The following is a 20,969-nucleotide window of genomic DNA, read 5'->3' as shown; positions in this document are numbered from 1 at the left end:
TCATCGGAGTTAAGGAAGAACCACCCGCAGCGGGGCGGGGGCTCGCCGGAGAGGTACCCCACTATCTATCTTAGGGTTCAGGGTGGGGGCGGGGGGCCTAGAGGGCTGGCGAGTTGTTTCGGGGCGGCGAGGCGGCGCTTGGGCCGGCGGTTCGGCCGGTGGTGGCTGGCGGCTCAGGGGGGTGCAGGTTGAAGATGAACTACAGGCCCTCCCTAAACTACATGTCAAGTGCCTCTCTGCTACCATTGCGTTAAGTTTCGACAGTAGCATTCAGATTCCACAGTAAATTTTAGTTTCGACAGTTAAGTTCAGAGTCAACAGTTTTTACCTCATCTGTTGTAGTCAGGTGGTTTTTGGTGATGTTAATTTTACATCCATTTTACATCATCTATTGGAAATGCTATTAGAATCCCACTTGAGATTGACGATGTCTGTCTTGTACTGCTTCAGCCTTGACGTCTTACGGCTCACCGGAGCTGCTCCAACAACAGAACGATCCATCACAACAGAGCAGTGCCCTGGATGCCGTCTACAAATTCCTCAGATCTTCCTCCACACCTCTAACAGCCACCTCTGCCTCAACTGCTTCAGCGACCAACCCAATGATGCTGAGGTCGACATGGTTACGGCAAAGAGGTTGTACACTTGTTGCATCACTTATTACTATACATTCACGTCGATCAATTAGGGCTATTTTGGTTCAACGGAAAAACATCGATCCACTGGTTGTTACCATCACTCTAAATTTTTGCATGCTCTCCTTACATAATCTCACCATATTTTTTTCGTATGCATGTCAGATATTGTACACAGTCATGCTGAACATGTAGAGAAAAAGAGAAGAGTTTTGCGTGGCAATACAATGTCATGCAAACATTGCTCCATGGTGGGTTCAATGGCAAACCCTCCCCACCCCTCTCCAGATTGTAATCTAGAGGAAGATATCTGTTCTGAGGCAGATTCGGACGCCGCTGACCACCCTTTTACCCCCCAAGGTGTTTGCTCTACCTTGGCATGATGATGTTAGTCATATCATGCATATGTTGCCTTGCAGTGCCTACTTTTGACATCATATATGTCATCTGCTTAGTTTAGACATGTTCTGTAATGCCACCTGTTTAGTTTCTATATCATATATGGGAATTATGCAGTCTCATGTCTTTTAGCCAGCCCTAATATATGTGAAATGTGCAATGCCATCCTGTTTAACCAGGCATCATATATTTGAATGATATCTTGCCCATCCTTTTCTTCATTACATTTCCATTTGTCGACAATGTTTGTACATTAAACTACTCTTCCTGTGAATAAGCCATTTGGGTGGGAGATGGGAAAATCTGGAGTGAAAACAAGGTCTTCGGAGCAGACAGTGCTACCTGTCGAAGCAGATCTCTTGTTGGGTCCCGATAGCTCCTCAGAGATGGATTCAGAGACAGATGACCAGTCCTATTCCCCCATTGGGGTGTATGCTCTAACTTGGCGCGGTTATACTGCTCATATCATGCATACGGTGTCTTGCATTGCATAGTTTAGACATCATATACACAATATTCAACACCATGTTCTTAGTTCAGACATCATATCGAATTCCCTCTGTTTAGCATATAAATCATATATGTGAATTAAATGATGCGATCCTGATTACTTGGATAACATGTAGGTGAATTATGTCAGGCGATCCTGTTTAGTTATTCATCATATCTTTGAATTATGTTATGCTATGCTATCCAGTTTAGATAGACATCATATATGTGAAATTATGTCAAGCTATCCGTTTTAGTTAAACAATATACATGTCAACTATTTCATGCCCTCTTTTTTCCACACTATCTATTGCATCTGTCTCTCATACAATGTCTATACATTCAACTATGTTTCCTGTTTATCAGCCATTTGAATTGGAGCGGGTGATGCCAGTATCTAGCTGACTAAAAACACGGTCTTCAAATAAAACAGTGCTACCTCTTGGTGGAGATAGCACCCCGGTTGTACACGCACAAGAACTAGCCCTACCACACATAACCCAAACTCTCGCAGATTGTACCCCTACTACGATGGACAGAGAACCAGCTTCACCCAATCTAACCCCAACCCCAGCCGATAGTAACCCAGTTCCTGTTGACACAGCACCATCTCCACCACAGAGCTCCCAAACAAGAGCAGTTAGTAAGGCAGCTCCAGTGCCCAAAGGGCCAGTACTATCACAGCGAACCCCAACACCACCAGTTAGTACGCCTATTCCTGTGGAGGAAGCACAACTAGCTAGTTGTAGTTTCGCATCTATCGCATTTGATGTTGTCAAATCGTATGTGCGTATCTTCCCATCTTGGAAATATTATACTAAAGATGAAGGAAAATGCCAGTTGCAGGTGTTTGTCCAGGAGTTATGTGTAAGTAATGTTATTCATGGCAATTACTTTGCTTTGTCCCATACATCCTACCTCCATGATGGTTATAATACAGCAAATTTTCCCATTTTTTTTCTATAGAGATGGACCGATTTGGAAACTCAGGATGAGGTAACCTATGCTAATACCTCTGCTATCTTCAAGAATGCTTGGTTGCAGTATCGGAATTACCTGAAGAAAACGTACTTCACCGGCAAAGAAACTCATCAAATTCCCTTACATTCTCCTGAGACACATTTACTGGACGATGACTGGGAATGCCTTGTTCTGTATGGTCCCGAACCAAGAATGTGGTAAGGTCTATGAGCTCATTTTCTATTTTTAAGTATTATATTCTTGCGTCTTACTGTACTCTGTTCATGTAGAACAAGTGCCTAAACCTGAAGAACAACTGTTCTAATTTAAGATTCGTTTTGTACTGGTCCCGAACCAAGAATGTGGTAAGGTCTATGAGCTCATTTTCTATTTTTAAGTATTATATTCTTGCGTCTTACTGTACTCTGTTCATGTAGAACAAGTGCCTAAACCTGAAGAACAACTGTTCTAATTTAAGATTCCATTGCTACCATAGGACATAGATATATGTTTGTTTGATGCTTTTATTATGTACTAGTACTTGGCAATAGAAGACTTGGTAGTTTAATCCTGTCCACCTTACTAATGAACTGGTTCACCGAAATGAGTTTCATATACTAGTACATGCTAAACTTGTTATGTGTCTCCTTGTTTCTTCTTTTAGAATGCTGACAGAATATTGGGGAAGAGTGCCTTATTAAGCAACGGTAAAGGAAGTAATGCAGATAAGGTTCAGGATAGTGACACATCCTATCTTGGTTTAGTGTTCGAGTTGCTGGCCACTACCGCTTGCACAAGCTATTCAAACTCACTATCTGAATCAGTTCGGTTTCTTGAGTCTCAACTACAAGCTGAAAGACATCGATCAGCTGTGCTGTGACAAGAAGCGGAAGGACTACGGAAGTCCCTGGAGCATTCAGATGCATACTTTCTAGTGCAACAGCGAGCATTGGAGGATTTTAGTGCCAAACAGGACAAAGCTAATCAGCTTGCTAAGCTTATTGCCAGCATGGTGGATACCCAGGATAACGTTTCTTAAGCTCTTGGGAAGTTGTTTCAGTTATGCTCTTGTTTTGCTGGCGTGTTTATTTGCACTGGTGGCCAATTTTGATGGCCAGTGTATATGATATGCTGCTTTGTTCCCTATATTTGCACTGGTGGCGAACTTTGATGCCCAGTGGATGTAATATGTGTAATAGCCGTGATAGCCTAGCATTAGTTGCTTGCTTATTTATTTCCTTGTTGTCTTGTTTATTTGTTTGCTTGTAGTCATTGCAGTTTTTTCCGCGGTTAACTAGTGGCTGCAATAACCTATTTTTTAGAACTAGGCCACAATAACCATGGGCTAATATTTACTGTAGTGACACTGGGCCTCCTACGGGCCGTAGAAACAGTAGGCCTTCTATGGGCCGTAGAAACAATGGGCCTTCTACGGGGCGTATCATCAATGGGCCTTATACGGGCCGTATAATCGATTGGCCAAACCTGGGCCAATAACAGGCCGCATTATGGCCGTAAACAGTCTAGAGTTGGAATCGTGCTTGCATGGGCCGACCGTAACGGGCCATCGTTAATAGGCCGTATTTGATGACGCTATGAAAACAGCCCAACATATTAATGGACCACAAATGGGTCGACTGTAACCACGGGCTGAATTTGGCCCACAAGTAGAAAATGACAGTAACAGGCCGTAGGTAAATGTATGCTGGAAATGAGCCCAAGAATAAATGGGCTCTGAGAAGGCCGAAAGATAACATGGGCTAGAAACAGCCCAACGGAATAACGGGCCTTTAATGGGTATAAAGTGATACACTATTCATTATGGGCCAGTTTCACCACGGGCCGTTAATGGGTGTAAAGTGATACACTGTTTATTAGGGGCCAGTTTCACCACGGGCCGTTAATAGGCCAAGTGTTACATAGGGCCTCATATGGGCCGAAAGACGTCATGGGCCATACATGGGCCAGAAGTGAAAACGGGCTGGAATCATATTGGATGGCCTAGATGACGCTACTGGGCCTAATTCGGATAGGGCGTAACGGGCCTTGGGTTAGTGGGCTATAAATGGGCTATATGCGAACAGGCCGTTAACAGGCTTTCCATGGGCCCTCCCGCCAGCTTTTGACCAAGTCAAATGGACCGGCCTTTTCACAGGAATGGGCCTCTGTTGGGCCGTGCCACGTGTCGACGTATCATAGGCGCCTATCTGACCAACTGACGAACTGGCACGTGTTTCGTCCGGCCAATAAGAATTTTACACGTGGAAATTTCCCATTGGTCGGGGATGTTAACGGGTTATCGGATCCAAAACCCGACCCGATAGCTTAATGGCGTTCCGTTATGGTGGATGCCACGTGTCCGTCACCCTTGACGAAAGCACTTCTGTGACGCGTGATTTATCGTCATGGAAGTGGACACTTCCGTGATGATAATTTTGGTAATGTCATGGAACACTTCTACGACATCACAGGTATGACTATCTTGGTTCTGTCATAAATTTGTCATGGATGTACATGCATGACAAAAAAGCGACCTACTGTGACAAACACGTATCATCAGGGAAGTGTTTTTTTTGTTGTGGGGTCCTCTGGCTTTGGAGATGGGCTATGGACCTCCCTCACAGCTTTTCGCAGTTCCTGCTATGGAACAACAAGGTAAATATTTATGATGAAGAATGCGGGAAGGTCAGGAGTAAAAGATAGCAGCTGACCTAGTTTGGGGGGTTGTACATGGAGAATCCATCCCGTGGCTTAATGCGGATGAACTCCTCTTCCTCTCCTTTGTATAAATCGGACAATATTTTCGCTAGAGCAGCGGCGGATTCCGGTCCTTTACGGCCGCAGCGGGTGGCATCGCCTTCTCCATTGAAGTGCCACATGGGTTTCCCCCGATACAGAAGTTGCTGCACCCCCCACATTATATATATTGACATAACCTCCATTATTGTCAGTCCTGATTTGGCCACAGCTTTTATCCTGCCCATCAGGTAAAGGACCTCTCTGTTATCTTCCTCCTAGGGGCTCCAAGGGCACCAACTGCGGCGTTTCTTCAAAGGGGTGTTATTGAACTTAGGAAGGCCCATCCGAATAGGGTCCAGAAGGGGGACGTCCTCCATATAAAACCACTACGAAGGCCAGTCTTCGGATGTCCTCTTCGGGGTACCGGATAGGTATCCGGTTCTGGCGATGCGCCATATTTTGGCTCCGCCCACTTGATATATTGACTCCAGTGTATGGGGTATGAGGCAGAATAACCTCTTCCATAACTTGAAATGAGCTTCGCAGCCTAGAAACACAGCTCGCAAAATGCGACGTAGCCGGCGATGTGTAATATGGAGGCAGGAGTAAAGTTATGCAGTTGGAGGCCGTAGAACTCCAGGAGCCCGCGGAGGAACGGATGGATTGGAAATCCAAGTCCCCTCAATAAGTAAGGGACAAGGCATACCCGCTCCCCCATGGGTGGGTTGGGAAAGCTCTCCGCTTCTTCCCCGCCGTTATAAGTGGCTAGTCCGGCTCGGACGGGGACCATATACGTAGGAGGGAGAAACCCCTGGGTTTGTAAATCTACTAATTGGCTGTGAGGGACGGAACACTTCTCCCAATTGCCTGGCTTAGAGCTACGGGAGCGAGAGAAGGAGCTGCGATGGCCGGCCATGATGGGATGGGCTCTTCCGGGCGCACTCCGATGGATACTCGCTGTGGGAGGATGGTGTGATCTGATCTGAGGATTCCCGACTCTTTAAATAGACGATTGACTCACATGGTTAGGGTGGCAAATGTAAAAATTCCCCGACCTCTCACATTCGCTCGACACATGGAAGATGGCCATTATTGATGCACAGAAGCCGAGGAGTGTAACATTCATGGGAAGCTGGACACTACTCGTTACGACATGTACTCAGGATTTGGGGGAGAACCCGCCTTGCAATGCTGAAGACAATCTGCGCACCGGACTCATCGTCATTGAAGCCTAGTTCAGGGGCTACTGATGGAGTCCTGGATTAGGGGTCCTTAGACAGCCGGACTATATGCTTTGGCCGGACTGTTGGACTATGAAGATACAAGATTGAAGACTTCATCCTGTGTCCGGGTGGGACTCTCCTTTGTGTGGAAGGCAAGCTTGGCAATTCGGATATGTAGATCTCCTCCCTTGTAACCTACTCTGTGTAACCCTAGCCCCCTCCAGTGTCTATATAAACCGGAGGGTTTAGTCCGTAGGACAACAACAATCATAATCATAGGCTAGCTTCTAGGGTTTAGCCTCTACGATCTCATGGTAGATCAACTCTTGTAATACTCATATCATCAAGATCAATCAAGCAGGAAGTAGGGTATTACCTCCATCGAGAGGGCCTGAACCTGGGTAAACATTGTGTCCCCCGCCTCCTGTTACCATCCACCTTAGACGCACAGTTCGGGACCCCCTACCCGAGATCCACCAATTTTGACACCGACAGAGCCCGTGCAGCGGGCCTCGACGCCTGGTATGACTCCTTTAAAGGAAGTCTTTGTGGGTTTGATTTGTGAGGGATTAATGCCCATCTTCCACACTGTATCCTGATAGAGCCGGTTAAGGCTGCTACCGCCGTCCATTAGGACTCGTGTTAGGTGAAATCTGTCAATGATTGGGTCGAGGACCAGTGCGGCTGAGCCGCCATGCCGGATACTAGTTGGATGATCTCGACGATCGAAGGTGATCGGGAGTGACGACTACGGATTGAATTTTGGGGCGACTGGCTCTACCGCGTAGACGTCCCTAAGTGCTCGCTTACGCTCCCTTCTGAGGATGTGTGTAGTGTATATCATGTTCACCATTTTGACTTGAGGGGGCAATTTGTTCTACCCTTCGGTGTTGGGCTGTCGGGGCTCTTCATCCTCGTCCTCACTTTGTGATCCCTCTTCTTTGTTTTCGGCATTTAACTTGCCAGCCTATTTGAAAACCCAACAGTCTCGGTTGGTGTGATTGGCTTGTTTGTCTGGGTACCATGTATTTGGCACGGACGATCGAGTATGCAATCCAGGCTGGATGGACCCTTGCTGTTCCATTTGCAGGGCTTCTTTTGCTGCCCAGACTTGGAGCCGCTGAATCCAGCGTTAACGGTGGTGTCATCGGTGTTGTGTCCATTGCTTCGGCGTTTGTGTCTGTTGCGCCGGATCTTTCCGGAGCTGTTCTTGGCCTCAGAGGGGCCTTTCTCGCTGGCTGTGTTTTTGCTATGAGCCAGCCAGCTGTCCTCTCCCATGCAAAAGCGGGTCATGAGTGCCGTAAGGGCTACCATGGACTTAGGTTTCTCTTGGCCGAGGTGGCGTGCTAGCCATTCGTCCCAGATGCTGTGTTTGAAGACCGCTAGGGCTTCGGCATCCGGACAGTCAAAGATCTGGTTCTTTTTGGTTAGGAACCTAGTCCAGGATTTTCTGGTAGATTCTCCAGGTTGTTGAACTATGTGGCTTCAATCATCGGCATCGGGTGGCTGGACGTATGTACCTTGGAAGTTGTCAAGAAAGGCTTCTTCCAGATCCTCCCAGCTGCCGATGGAATTCTGTAGGATCGAAAGTATGTCTAGAGGGGGGGGGTGATTAGACTACTTGACCAAATAAAAATCTAGCCTTTTCCCAATTTTAGTTCTTGGTAGATTTTGGCTATCTTAGCACAAGTCAAGCAATCTCCACACAATTCAAGCAAGCATGCAAAAGAGTATATGAGCAGCGTCGCTATAGATTATTGAAGGAGCCATTGAACCTTTCGTGGACGGCACAGTGGAACTCTCAATGAAAGCACCAATGTCGGTGTCAGAACCGGCAGATCTCGGGTAGGGGGTCCCGAACTATGCATCTAGGATCAATGGTAACAGGAGACAAGGGGCACAATGTTTACCCAGGTTCGGGCCCTCTCTATGGAGGTAATACCCTACGTGCTGCTTGATTGATATTGATGAATATGGGTGTTACAAGAATTGATCTACCATGAGATCGTGATGGCTAAACCCTAAAAGCGTAGCCTATATGACTATGGTAATGAATGGTGTCCTTTCCGGACTATCCCCTCCGGTTTATATAGACACCGGGGGGATCTAGGGTTTACATAGAGTCGGTTACATAAGAAGGAATCTTCATAGTCGGTCGCCAAGCTTGCCTTCCATGCCAAGGAGAGTCCAATCCGGACTCAGGTATAGTCTTCGACCTTCATGTCTTCGCAGCCCATCAGTCCGGCCCATGGATAACAGGCCGGACGCCCGAGGACCCCTTAGTCTAGGACTCCCTCAGTTGCCCCACAGAAGTATATGTCCTCTCGAGACAAGAAATCGTGAAGATCACTTGGTATGAAGGGCGCGTGTATGATGTGGTACACCAAAACATCATCTTCGAGGCACAGCTGAAGGACGGCGGCGCGTTGGATCTTCCCGGTGACAGGATCTATGTACTCTACGTCGAGACCGATGACATTCATCTCCACCTTTTGGAGGGAGTTGGATACATTGTTGATCCACTTCCGAACAACCCTTGGGTGGTCGGTGACTGTGGCAACTATGCTCAACTAGCCTTCGATGAGGACACGTTGGACGCTAAAAACTTGCATCTTGATCTCTTTCACCATTTGGAACCACTAGACTGGAGGGCTATGGTTTGGAGAATTAGGATTAGATGGCTAGTCTAACTGGAGAAGATGATTATTTATAGGGGCTTCAAAATTACTCTAGGAGGATGTGAAGAGGTTAAAACAATGTGAATGCAGTGTGGTTTGGATGCAAATGAAGATCAAGGAGTAGTGAAGAAGCCGGGGAAAATCGGTTCCCGATGGAGAAGTAAATGGGAGAAGTGGCCTGCAGGCAGTTGATGAGATGACTAGGTAGACTAAATGAAAAGGCTACGCGGGTAGACTGAGGAGTGGGGCCCGTCCATGTACGTGCCCATCCTTCCAGCGCTACATGTGCCACTGGCTAGTTGAGGTCACTCTTTCGAATCACCATGGCGAGACATTTTATGATTCTTTTTATTTATGCACCCCTCCTGACAGGTGGGACCTATGCAAATGGATAAAAAATGTGTCGTAGCTGGTTTAGATGGATATTGGCGCGTGCGTGGGAGACACAACATTCTCTAGTTAAGGAATATGCGGTTATCCTCAAAAAAGAAAAGTCCTTCGCACTTCCGCATGCACGAGAATTTGGTTCTTCTCGCAATATGGATGATACCTGGAGGATGAAGTGAACCCAGAGGCATGCTAGCATGGGAGTACTACTCATGTTCCTACTACTCCTACTACTAGTAGTAGTACAACTGTGGTACACATGATGGTCAAAATAATTTTATTCATCCGGTCATCACAGTGAAGTGACAAGACCCTGCGCCCGAGGTGACACCAGTCCAGGCGGCGTGTCCGGGTTACCAAAGTCAGCCTCACCTTGTGCAGTGTGCATTCACTGTCACCGCCGCTTTATAGCATGCCTCGCCTTGTCTCCCTCTCCCCTAGCACTACTCCATATCCATCTCCGTCTCGCCGGAGATCCTGAGGTCACTCTTCATCATATCACTGTGCCCCCGCGTACCCTCGCCTCGCTCGCCTCCCCCAATACCATTATTCCCGCTCCAGCACCGAAAGCCTTCTCCCCCATAAATCAAGCCCCTCAAAACCCCACCTTCCAAACTCCACCATGGCCGAACGCGAACCGCGCAACATCCATATGAGCCGCGATTGGAGCAATCTCCCCAGTGACATCCTCGGCCTCTGTTGTTCGTGTATGGATATGTTGAGCGCCCTGCGGCTGGCTGCATGCTTGAGGGGCATGCACACGGCCATCGTCGAAGGGAGGCCTAAGCTTTTCAAGACACCATGCTTGCTGCTATCTGGTCTTGCGAGATTTGCTCACCATGGTACAGAGGCGTACATGATGCCCCTCGACTTCAATCCGACCTCCATTGGCTAAAACTTCTTTGCAGGTATGTAGTGGGTCGCCATACATCATTTCCCTCAACTTCGATCCGATCACCATTGCCCAAAACTTCTTGCAAGTATGTACTAGGTCAGCATGAACTCCCACTGGATGGCTGCCATCAGAGAAGATGGGGAAAAGTTGGTGCTCATGAACTTCCAGACCTCCCATGAGATTATCCTTCATCCGTTGGATGATATAGAGTTTTACCTTCGTGGTCCAAGTCATCTAGATTACGTCGTCAGTTGGACGCACCTTGTTTTGCAGAAGATTGTAATCTGCCAAGTGCCCAGACGACATGCGGATTACGCAGACTTCAAGCTAATTGCGTTGTTCAACAAGGGACTCGCGTATCTTTCTGCCGGTGCCTTCTTGAGCTGGAGACAGCTCAGCTCGCAGTGGATCGTCGTCAAAGCTGATACACACTTCTGTGATGCTATTGAACACAATGGCATCATCAACGCAATCGACAAAGCAGATGGCACCATGTATTGCTGGGACGGCGCATGTAAGTTGTTTCCGTCTGATGTTAATGATGACGCCATGACACTGTTTGAACTTTTTGTGATGATTGACATATCCCTATTTGAGCAGAATTTGAGTAGAACTATGGCAATGTATTAGAGATGCCGTAAATCAGCTATATTTGGAATGAGTTAATTCATGCGATTGTGACCATGTCATTACAGCCAATTTGTACCCCTCGATAATCAAACTGTTAGGAAGATATTGATATTCTCCTAATTTTATAGTAATCTATGTACTACTAAATATGAGTGTGTATCGATGGCTATGTTAGTTTCCTCATTTTCATGATGTAGAAACATGCATCACACTGTTGATTTCATCTAACCATACATTAGGGAAGTAAATGTGCATATGGAGAACTCTATATTTTGAAGTAGTGAAATCCTGTAATGCTTACCATGTGTACATACCTATGTTCACCCTTCAGCAATCAATAGCTAGAATAATATGCTCACAAAAATTTTGCCCACAGAACATGAGTATATAACAATGCATGGTCTGTTAGTTTCCTTGAAGAATTTGTTTGTGAGGACAGAACATGATTACATAACATGCATGACATGGTAGTTTCCTGTGAAGAATCGATTTTGAGATAACATGAGTATAACCATGCATGGCACTTCTATATTTTCAAACCTAGTATACATTTCCCTATGTTTTTCTCCCAATTCCAACAGGGACATATCAATTCCATTTCTTGCATTATCCTACTCATACTTTGAACAATGTTGATCTTACATTAACAATGCATGTCCTTTTTGATACGATGCGGTGTCCCTACAGTTACTGCCCTTTGTAATCACACAACCTTCGCCAAAAACAGGGCATCACAATTGGTTCCTCACTTGATCAGAGGACGACAAAAGACTGATGATCATTCGGACACATGAGCCGGAAAAGTTATATTGCAAAAACCCCACTGTATGCAAGCACCGTGAAATACGTGAGTATCCGGACAGTGGCTGTTATGTCTATGAGTAGGATACCAGCTTGTTGGGGCCTGCAGGATTTTTGAGTTGGTGGCGGGTAAACAGCCTTGGTTCATACTCTCTGTTTCTCAGACTCAATTATCCAATTAACCAGGAGATCACCGTTGGCAAGGACCTTGATGGCAGAGAGGCTCTGTTTGCTATGGAAAACTATGTCTACACGGCGAGCCCTAGGATTTCGGGAGCAAACTCCCCTGATTGTCAATGATACAGCCCGCAACCAAAAGAAGGTGAGAATGACAAAGGTATCTAGATTAACTTTGATCCTTGGATGTGTCGAGTCCGACATGCAGTGGTGTGGTTCAAGCCTTCAGGTTGATAGGTAATTGGGGCTGTTGCGTCGAAATGGTGGAGTACTAGTGTCTTCGGATCACTGGTGGCTCAACTGGGGCTGCAAATTATGATGGTGTTGGATCATCCCTCTTTGAATGACTTGTTGCCTTTGTGCTTGTTTTGGATGGGTAGTTCTCTCTTTTGTTATGCATATTCCTTGTCATTTGGTCATCCTCGTCTATGTCACTCTTACTATGTAATAGTTACCTCTATTTAGAATGTCATTCTCATTTGGATCACAAGAATCTGAGCGCTGCAGATGGGTGTGTTTTGGTGGTGTAGCAAGACTTCTTATGAACTATCATGTCTTGCTGTTTATGTGAGTAGTAGTCACTAATCAGTGTTTGAATGTTGTATATATCGTTGTTTCAAACTATTTATTGTCTTGAACTGCTGGTGGGCTAAATGAGGGCATCACCATTCTCCAGTGTTCAGAGTATATCTCCTTTTTCACGTTATAATTTGAGCTCAGTGTCTTTTTGATGATGTACATTTGTTTGGGCCAGTGAGGAGTCATTGAATATGGGCCGAGTAGTAACGCAATGCCAAATAGGTCAATTATGACTCTCAGGCCGGGCTCTCAAAAGATCCTCAAAAAAGGCCGGGCTCTCAAAAAAAGAAAGAATATGGACTCTTAGGCCGACATGTGGGCACCACCGGTGTTTTCGTGCGCTTGCGCGCCGAGAGCACATTGGCGTGTGTTTGAAATTCATGCTACCTTTTCATCCCCAATCAACCGCCCCTCCCCACCTCAGGAATCTCGATTCCTACCCCAGTTCCCCAAAATCCCCCACCTGTACTCCATGTACTCAAGCGCACTATCATGTTGATGGTCAATGCGGATCTCAGAGCCAGAGATCCAGAGGTCCGTCCTGCCTTCGGGCGCTGCGTGCTGTCGCTCAACAGTGGCATGGCGGCGCTTGACGACCAGTTTGCCGGCAAAGTGCTGATGGTAACCATCAACGGCGACCGGCCTCCCGTCTCGCTGGTCGACCTTGTCAAAGCTCTTGGCATTGCGCACGGCATCCAAATAAGTGACTTTCTTGTTGAACCCAGAACATCATCAGTAGCCAGCTCATCCAAGAGCGGGAAGCCCAACCGATCTAAAGCTTGCAGATATCCGATCATCTTGATCACATGCGGGCTCAGTGGATCACCTTCCTTCAGCTTACAATCCATCAAGGATCGCCAGACGTTGAACCTTTCGGTCCTAGCCTGCACCTGAAATATGCTCTTGAGACTCTCGATCATATCGAAAGCCCCAACGTCTTTGAAATGCTGCTGCAAATCGGGCTCCATACAAGCCATCATGAGGAAGCTGATCTCCTTTGATTCATCAATGAGTTTCTGGTAGGCATTCTTGGTTGTGGTACTAGCATTATCGGCAGGTTCCTCTGGAAGCGGATCCTCTAGAACATGTTCCTTTTTATCATGCTTGAGAACAATTCTCAAATTTCTATACCAGGTAGTAAAGTTTGTTCCATTCAGTTTATCCTTTTCCAGAATTGATTTCAATGCAAAGTTGGGTTGAGCAGGTGGTGCCATTGATCTACAACAGAAAAATATGCAATCACTAAGCAATGTGTTTATGTAGAGTAGTTCTAGCCTTAAACAGAAATACTCCCACTGAAGTCAGCATACCTCCGCAAACTCTTAGTGATTCAGGATCCGACTAGCACATGCGACTAGTGAGCTTTAGCATCACTGCTAGACAACATGTCTATCCGGTAAGCAACTCCTTGCTAACCGTATCTCCATATGACTCCTGTCGGTCGGGTAGGTATCTCATACCCCGGCCCCCAACCTTCTTTGCCACAAGGCCCAAAACCATTTTGATAGCCTTGTCAAGCTAACCTGATGTAGTGCATGTCCGTGTCCGACACGAACCCTTCAGTTCAAGGACACCTAGCAGCACCCCAATTTTATGAGCCCACTACTAGACATACTTGACGCGCGAAGGTGCAACATCGGGGATGGCAATTCCCTTGATATTCACGAGGGATATTTCTACCATTCTAACATGCATAGAAAATAAGGAAGCATAACAATCACAAATAAATACACATTGTGAAATAGTATGGCTCCTTCATGGATGTTCTTCCAGGTCGGCTCCAACTCCGATGACCATCTAGAAACTCCATCTTGTTTGTCACGCCAGGACACCAAGCTACCAACCTGATCTCTATTATCCAACTACTACATCTAGTAATGAATTTTACATAGAGTCACAAGTCGACACGCAGGTCGTTATACAATATAATGACAACACTTTGGCTCCTGTCGGCTGACAAACATGACACGCAGGTCATGTATAATTTACACACATGCATCACATATACATGAGCCATACTATTCACATCAAACCCTGCAAAATAAAGTTATGCATATAATCGCATTCTACCATTTTGAGTGATCTGTACGAAATACAAGGCGCTACGCACACGACGGTCCTTGAATTATAAAAACTAGGCAGTAACTATAAAAGAATGCATCAAACACGTAATTAGTTTATAAAATATTTCTTTTGGATTTTGAAAATTCTAATTCCATTAATTGTTGCACGCGCAATGTTTCGTTGGATTTTTACGTAATACAAATTTATATTGAAATTGTATTTAATCTGACTAGAAATTTCAGGACAAAAATATTTCGGATCCTATCAAAATGTTGGAAATTTTATTGAATTCTGTTTTGAACGGTTGGTTGAAATTATTAATCGTTGTACTAGCTAGAAAATGGGATATACTTTTAACAAGCTATAAATGGGTTGCAGTAAATCCCATTAGAATTCAAAAATGGGTTGTGCATTCTTCAAATCGCAAATGGGCTATAAGTTCTCTGCCACACACTTGTGGGCGTACTAAGTTGACGCGTATGCAAGGCTTTGTCTGTTGGGATCTACGGTAGGGTGCGTCGACTGCAAATTAAAATTTCCTATGCGCAGAACAACCAAGAACATGCTATGGGAGATGGATCACAGTTTGTTACCACTAGACGCGTAGTGTCATGCAGCGGAAGAAGAGTTGGGGCAGCGCGTCCGCGTGGATCGTCTCCTCCTTGTCCGATCTCCCTCGTACAACTGGTGGTCGGTTCCCACGTACAGGTTCGCCAGAGCGGCGCAAATGCACCGCCTCTAACGGTATCCGCGCGTGCAGGAGGAACGTCGTGCGGCGGACTGCTAGGTCCGATCACACAACCGGCGGCGAGTGGAGGTGTCTATTCGCAACACATGCAAACCCTAGTGACAACGCCGAAGTGATCACCGCGTGAGTGTGCGGCACCTCCACTACATATAGGCGTCCACCGCGGGCTCAACACTTGGGCCTCGCACGGACCCTAAAGCCCATAAGTCTACTCAGCCACAATCCGAATACAGTTCGGATCACATCCGACCAGTTTCCTCGGATCCGACCTCGTAGGTTCCTTCCATTAAGCGTGCGACTCCTTAGGTTCAAGTCGGCTTGGTCGCAGTTCGGATCACCTCTTAACTGCACGGTTGGTAGCGGCCTCTAGCAAGGCATGCCGAACACCAAGCAGACTATGAAGCTGGTTAGCGAACATGTACATCACACTTCCATTCCTTTTGCCACACGATATATGTTGTCGAGCTCAAGGCGAGTCTGTCATCCTTGTCCTAGCCCGACCTCTTTCTCGTTCCAGTGATGCCGACCACAAACCAGATTATCTCATAATCCTTGTCGCATGGCCATGCTTATCCTGGTCGGATCACATGAGGGTCCCAAAGTATATCTCTCCTGATCGGAGGGGCAAATCCCATCTTGCTCGACTACGTCTCGCAACATGGTTCTGGACAAACCCGAAACCTACCTTATAACTACCCAGTTACGGAGTAGCATTTGGTCGGCCCAAAGCAAGTCTGTCACCATCCCGAGTACATGCGTCAGCTCAGGTCTTAGGACATAGAACATATGTTGTACTAGAGACTCACAGATGACATATCACTGCGTCTCATAGTTGGGTCTGTCCGACTCGGACCTTATCTCGAGTCGGATCCGACTACGTTGAATCCGACCAGATCCTTCCAAGTCCATATTATCCGGTTAGCATCCAATTCTCCATGGCTAGGTGACCAAGCCATCGACCGTGTCATATGCTAGCCTAGTTGGCTGCGCATCCACACAGCCCTTTCGACTAGGGACCTTTTAGGACAGTCATTATACAATGCATAGTCCCACAAAAAAGTCACGTACTTGCTGATACACATCATTGATAATGTCCAAGGACTATCTTTATTCATAAACACATAGGAAATATCATCATACATGATTGCCTCTAGGGCATATCTCCAACATTGTCAACTTATAGTCCACACACGGTTCTAGCAACATTGTCCGTTGGATGTCCATCCAACGGATGTCGTGCTTCTTCTTCAATCTCGGATATTCTAGCTTTAGCCGCCCAAAAAATGATTCCTCCCCCTAGCATCTGGGGGGCACCGTTTTGAAGGCTGACTTGTGGGCCTACTAAGTTGACGCGTACCAAGGGCTTTGTCAACTTAGCAATATAAATTATTCTAGCTGCAGTGACCGTACGTTGTCCATCCAACGGCTGTTGTGATTCTTCAACCTCTGGTCTTCTTGCTCCAGCCACCCAAAGCAGCGCCGGTGGTGCCGCCTGCTCCTGCCTCCCGTGGCCGGGTGTGCTGCCGCGGAGGCCTCACCTCCCCCTACCACTCCCACCACTGGCAAAGCCCTACGGCGATGAACCAGTGAACCCTTATACTCCTCTCCGCATGGGCATCCACTGCCGTGCCTTCCCCGGCTCCGCGTCGTCCCCTTGGTACTCTCGGCACTGCGTGGTCAATGAACGACTTCCATTGGAAGAGTACTGTACGTGGAGAGGCTGACAGCTGGGTCCACGGCCGCAGCAAGGAAGTGCCTCCTTATGACATAGAAAATAATTATTCCTTGATATGTCTCCAATGTATCTATAATTTTTGATTGTTCCATGCTATTATATTATCCATCTAGGATGATTTATATGCTATTTTATATGATTTTTGGGACTAACCTATTAACCTAGAGCCCAGTGCCAGTTTCTGTTTTTTTCCTTGTTTTTGAGTATCGCAGAAAAGGAAAACCAAACGGAGTCTAGTTGACCTGAAACTTCACGGAACTTATTTTTGGACCAGAAGAAAGCCATGGAGTAAAAGAGTTGGGCCAGAAGAGTCCCGGGCTGCCCACGAGGGTGGGCGCGCGCCCACCCCCCAAGGCGCGCCTCCCTAGCTCGTGGACAGCCCAGAGACCCCCTGTCGGTGTCAAAACCGACGGATCTCGGGTAGGGGGTCCCGAACTGTGCGTCTAGGCCGGATGGTAACAGGAGACAAGGGACACAATGTTTTACCCAGGTTCGAGCGGATGTGAGCCATGTAGTTTAGGCTTCCAAACCTGACCTGATGGCCAGGGGCGTAACTTTTGATCTGCTCAAGGTGACCAAGCGAGTTGGCCCGCAGTGCGAAGCCGCCGAAGACGAAGATATGTTCGGGGAGAAAAGTCTCATCCTAGACTGCATCATGGTTGATGATCGAAGAAGCCATCGGGCCTGAAAGCGACGACATAGAGGAACTCTCAATGAAAGCACCAATGTCGGTGTCAAAACCGGCGGATCTCGCGTAGGGGGTCCCGAACTGTGCGTCTAGGCCCGATGGTAACAGGAGACAAGGGACACAATGTTTTACCCAGGTTCGGGCCCTCTTGATGGAGGTAAAACCCTACGTCCTGCTTGATTAATATTGATGATATGGGTAGTACAAGAGTAGATCTACCACGAGATCAAGGAGGCTAAACCCTAGAAGCTAGCCTATGGTATGATTGTTGTATGATGAAGTTGTCCTATGGACTAAAACCCTCCGGTTTATATAGACACCGGAGAGGGTTAGGGTTACACAAAGTCGGTTACAATGCTAGGAGATCTTGAATATCCGCATTGCCAAGCTTGCCTTCCACGCCAAGGAAAGTTCCATCTGGACACGGGACGAAGTCTTCAATCTTGTATCTTCATAGTCCCGGAGTTCGTCTAGAGGTATAGTCCGGCTACCCGAACACCCCCTAATCCAGGACTCCCTTAGTAGCCCCTGAACTAGGCTTCAATGACGACGAGTCCGGTGCGCAAATTGTCTTCGGCATTGCAAGGAGGGTTCCTCCTCCAAATTCTTCATAAAAGTTTGTAAACACCAAGAGTAGCGTCCGGCTCTGCAAAATAAGCTTCCACGTATTGCCATAGAGAGAATAATATTAACACAAATCTAATCTGCTGACGTATTCCATAGCGTGACATCACACTACGGCCAAGCCTTTATTCGAATCGTTTTCACTTCTCCACCTCAGCGTGTTTTGCGAGGCGGTTTCCTTGGCACGTCTTGTCAAAGCAGAGATCGTGTCCCCTTTGTTTACGGGATTCTCGTTTAATACGGACGTGGGTAACCCAATCGTGCCCGTTAGCATGTTTTCTCGATTAAAGGTGAGTCCCAAACGGTTACGGGGAGGGCTCCTGGTATTCAACCTCTTATAAAGAGACCAAGGCCTTACTCCTTTTCTCCAATCTCAAAACAAGTTCGCCTGTCGCCTCGAGTTCCAACACCCTAGGCTCTAGATTCCAGGCGCTTCGGACCTTCGACAATGTCCGGTTCTGACCTTTGAGGCCGACGGAGGAGGTCGTGCTAAGGTTGAGAGAGGCTAAGTTTTTGACCGCCGAAATTTCGCATAGGTTGCCTGCTCAAAGGTAGGCTATTCCCAGTCCCCAGCCTGGTGAGAGCGTAGTGTTCATGTCTCACTTCCTTCGGGGTTTAGGCTTCCCGATGGATCCCTTCATGAGGGGGCTGATGTTCTATTATGGGCTGGAATTTCATGACCTAGCTCCGGAGTCCATCCTCCACATCTCCTCATTCATTGTTGTGTGCGAAGCGTTCCTCCGTGTTACTCCTCACTTCGGATTATGGCTCAAGACTTTTGGAGTGGAGCCGAAGATGATCGAGGGACGGCACACACAGTGCGGAGGTGCTGTCATAAGTAAGAATGCTGATGCTCCATGGCCTGAGGGCTCCTTCCAAGAGGAGCTCGGCTTGTGGCAACGAGAGTGGTTCTATATCACCGCTCCCAGGAGCACCAAGTGGGTGGCGCCTCCTGCCTTTCGCTCGGGTCCCCCACCATGGCTAGCGTCATGGGTCAACAAAGGATTAGATTGGGGGTTATCCAAAGACGTGCCCCTATTGCAGGGCCGCATTAGGGATCTCTTAGAAAGAGACCTCAACCTGGTCAAGGTGACGCAGGCCATGCTGATTCGCCGAACATTGCCCGGCAAACGTCGCTCCCTTCGTCTGTGGGAGTTTAATCCAGAGGGACCACGAGCTCTCCAGCATTTTATGGGCGCAACGCCCGTGGAGATGTATAAAATGTTCTTCGGATCACAAGCGATGTGTCCGGATTTGACCGAGGACACAGGTTTAAGCTGCAATCGCCCGGATACTCAAGTAAGTAACCTTGTGCTCGAACTCGCTATCCGTAAAATTGTCATAAACTCGCCCCTAAAAGAGTTGTCCTTTTAAACAGGAGTGGGTAGCGAAGGCGAGGCTGATCAGGTGTCCAGCTCCCCTTCCTGAGACCAGGCCGGATCCCGTGCTAGTCAGGATGTTGAAGATCATGCCTTTGGAGGGAAGTGAGGGGGAGGACAAAGAAACTATGGCCTCCTCGAAGGAGGCTGCTCCGAAGGGAGGAACCGACAATTCCTCTCCTAGGGGGAAGAAGAGGGCCGCCTCTGATGACCCGGAGACCATGGCCTCAAAGCGGGGGAAGAAGTCCTCGTCAGAGGGTCCGCCGCCGGGGAGATCCTCGGCCGAACTACGCCCCCAAAGGGATCAGCCCTCCAGCGACCCGTAAGTAGAGAAAGATTTTCCTTTAGAGGGATGAGAGAAATCCTTACTTTTTATCTAAGAAGATTAACCAAAATTTTACCTTGCAGCTCGGACCTCAGCCCTTCTCAACAGAGCTCGTCTTCGGGGGATCTTCTACCAGAGATGATGGAGAGTGGAACGCCTCCCCCTGTCGTACCGCCTAGCGAGGCGGGCGACCCTGAGGTGTCATCGTGGAGGGTTTCTCCGAATCCGGCAGGGGTGGAAGGTAGCCATATGGCCCCCAAGGTTCTCCGCGTCGTGCCTTCGATGGAGGTCATAGGATGAGTCCGGCACCGTCTGGTGCGCGGTCGGAGGAGCTGATGATTCTGCTGGGGCGAGCTTCTATCTCAGAGGAGCACCGTGCATTGATGGGTACAGTGATTGGAAGGATTTCGTCCGTGGAAAGCGGATTGCACGAGGCCGTCAGAAGTTTGCTGACGAGTTTTGAGGTACGTTTGATAATGTACTTCTTTGTAAGTTGCACATAAACAAGATGCGCCCTGTGTAGATAGTAGCCCCTGAGACTCTGTGCGTTGTCAAAATTGACGGCGCGCAGAGGATCATAATCCCAGGTCTAATTTTCGCCTTTGTATATAGGTGGCGAAGTGTCCGGAATCGAGCCGAACTTATGATTTTGCCGAGATAAAGCGGCAACTTGACGTGGCAGATGCCGACATCGCGCTCGTCAACAAGCGACTTGATGATGCTCAAGGTATGCAATTCCTCGGGCGGCATCTGGTAAGAGGAGCTTTTATGCCAGTATCTTACAATGTGTGTGCTTGACGCAGATGGTGCGGCC

Source organism: Triticum dicoccoides, chromosome 1A (genome assembly GCF_002162155.2).
Source record: "Triticum dicoccoides isolate Atlit2015 ecotype Zavitan chromosome 1A, WEW_v2.0, whole genome shotgun sequence".
NCBI classification, from domain to species: domain Eukaryota; kingdom Viridiplantae; phylum Streptophyta; class Magnoliopsida; order Poales; family Poaceae; genus Triticum; species Triticum dicoccoides.
The sequence above is the reverse complement of the archived record's forward strand: the minus strand, read 5'-3'. Positions refer to the sequence as shown.